Consider the following 3096-nt stretch of genomic DNA (forward strand, 5'->3'; position numbering starts at 1 on the left):
AAAAAAAAAAAAAAAAAAATTGTTCCTCTCGGGCTCTGATTGTCAGCCTCCAATTTGAGCAACTTCTGACCATAGAACTCCACTCACACACAAAATACTTGCAAATATTATCAAGTTTCAGGCAGAATCATAGTAAATATTCCTGGCCGTGTTGAATCCTCCCCCTATCCACCATCTCTCTCTTTTCTTCTTTTTCTTACTCTGCCTGATTAAACTAAAGATGCCTATCCCGTAACTGAACTTCTGCACAAATATCGCTTGTATGACTTAGGCCTGGATGAAACAGGAATCTTCAAAAGGGGCTGCAGATCCCCGCCACGCAGGGCGTGGCTTGGAAAGTTTGCTGGGTGCTGCAGGTGGCTAAGTCCAGCCGGTCTGCGCGTGCGCACTTGACATCTGTGCGTTGGTGGAACACATGGCCTGGCCACGGCTCGCTGATCTGTGACGGGATTTTCCCAGTACTAACCATCGACCAAGGGTTGAGAGGCCAAGAGCCCCTGTGGACTTGAACTCTTACCGCGTTTCCTCCAAAATAAGACCTACCCAAAAAATAAGCCCTAGCAGGATTTCTATGCATTTGTTAAATGTAAGCCCTACCCCCCATAGTAAGACCTAGTGATGGGCGTGCGCTGCATAGCCACGCCATGCATTTTGAGCAGAGTTTAAGACATCCCCTGAAAATAAGTCCTAGCGTGTCTTCTTGAGAAAAAATAAATATAAGACAGTGTCTTATTTTCGGGGAAACGCGGTACTAAGTCGAACTCCCCTGAAACTGGTTGTGCCACTTCTCACTTCCTGCCTCAGACTCCCCATTCAACTCACTGTCTGACACAACCAGCTCTTGTGTCCCCAGCTGGCAGAGGGACCCGACCTGGCCCCCAAAGTCAAGCGCTCAGGAGGTCAAATAAGAGGAGAGGAGAGTCTCACCCTATTCTTGTCTTGGGGACTCCCACCAAGTCTGTCTAAGCAGATGTCAGTCTGGTGAGAGCCACAGGTCTCTGCCTCCTGACAGCACAGCCCCGCTAGAGACAGGAGGAACCAGGAACGTGTCTGGGAGGGAAGGGATCAGAGAACCCTGTACCCAACCAAAATAACCCCTCCAGCACCCCCACACAGACTCAGTCCCACCTGTGTTTCCACCTGCCCATGCGAGCTCCCACCCCAGCTGTGACTAGACCGCAGGGGTGGTTTATGGTGGGGAGGCCGTGCTCCGGCAACTGTAGCATCCCAGGGAGGGCAGGTCCAGCCACTGAGGCCCCTTTGTGGCCCCTAAACTGCAGGGGAGGAAATTAACAGGAGACAGATGAACAGGGAATGAACCATCTTAGCAACCTGTGCACCAATAGGGGTCCCACGAAAATGGGAGCCTCAGGCTGGAGCTGGATGAGGGAGGCTGCTCTCCTACCTGGAGACGTGCTAGAATGGGCACTTCTGTCCCAGTGTGGATTTTTCTTGCACAGGGCTCCTCCTGTGCTCTGCACTTTCTCGAAATAACCAGCTTGAAGTAATCAGTTTGCCTAGGAGGTACGTTTTAGGGTGGCATATCCTGGCCTCCCACAGTCAGTCACATTTGGGGTGGTGTGCGTGGAGCCCCAAGGCAAGTCTCAGGCTGTGGAGGGGACATTGCAGGGGTCACAAAAGGGACCGAGGGATGGAATCAGTGTCCCCACACAGCAAGCCCAGGAGGGAGGACCCTGGAGTGTCCCAGAACAACTACAGTGGGTGGACGGAAGAGGGAGCTTGGGTGTGAGGACAGCACAGAAGCCTAGGGGGTCCCAGTCCAGTCCTCTTTTGTAAAGGAAATTTGCTTCATACTTTGGGTTCAGGATGAATAATACCAACACTCCTTCCTAGAAGGTGATACAGATTTGCAGTGTGATGCCCTGGGTGGTGGGGAGCTGTCTCCTCCCACACAAATTCACAAGAGGAAGCACACAAATTTCCGGTGACCCAGGCACCTTCAGAACTGAAGACCCAGAAAGACCTGAATGTTTTCATCCTCAGTTTGAGGCAGGTGGAGGGCCTGGCAGACCAGGCTCCGGCGACAGGGGCCCACGGAGGGCTTATGACCTGTTTCAGAGGAAGGCCAGGGAATCCTCTCCAGGGACAGGAGCCGGTGACTAATCTCCTGCTTCAGCTATGTGCTCAAATCCCAATGTGTCCCCTTTTGGGACCCAGAGCCCTGTCAGTCCCTGGGGCCCTGGGTGTGCCCACCTGCTTCCCTGCCTGGGGAGCCCACTGCTGTGTTGTCCCTCTGGTGAGCTCTCTTTGAGTCACCTGAGAACACAGCTGAGAAGCCCTAAGGGCTGAGCCCCTGCAGACACTTAGGTACCACCGGAAGGCTGCCCAACCCTCTCCCTCCCCAGGCCTGGCATAGGGTACCTGGGAAACCGAGCTTCCCACCTCCCTCCAGCCAGGGTGCAGGGTCTGAGAGGGCAAGGTATGGGCAGGACACAGCCAGGGTCTGTCCTGCTCTGGGTCGGTACCAGCTGGCAGAGTGCTCCCTGTAGTCCTGGGTGCTGGGGGAAGGGTTCTAATTGCTCACTGCCTGCTCCCAGGTGTCAGGCCCTGGGCAGCATCTGGGGAAGCCCTGGCTAATTGAGCAGGCTTCTGCTGGGGTGTGACACTGACTTTCAATGGGTCCTTCAAGCGGGCAGAGGCGTTGCCCCTCCTGTCCCCTGCCCCGTGTCCCAAGACTTTAGCGGTGACTCCCTGGGTGCTTTTTCTCCACTGGGCCAAACGCTGGAGCAGATCTGGAGGCTTCTCTTTTACAGCCTCCTGGCCTCAGGGCTCATCTGGTGGTGCCCACCTGTCAGATGGGGGCCTCGCCGTGGTGGGAGAAGGGTGTTGGTGGTGGGGTGACTGTGAGATGATTGGTGAGTGGGTCTTGTGAGCCTGCGGAAGCTGTAGAACAGCCAGGCCTGATGCTGTCAGCTGCAAAGTGGGGAAGGTGCTCACTCCCTTGCTAGATGTTCCTGTGAACCCATCAGCCTAGACCAGGACACATCCACTCTCCATCCCATCTTTGGGTCCTCAGCTATTTGTGCCAAGCACAGTGCAGAGGGGTAGTCAGTCCCCCAAATTACAGAAGTGTTC

This window comes from Otolemur garnettii, unplaced genomic scaffold, assembly GCF_000181295.1.
Source record: "Otolemur garnettii isolate 467f Iridium unplaced genomic scaffold, OtoGar3 scaffold00067, whole genome shotgun sequence".
Taxonomy (NCBI): Eukaryota; Metazoa; Chordata; class Mammalia; order Primates; family Galagidae; genus Otolemur; species Otolemur garnettii.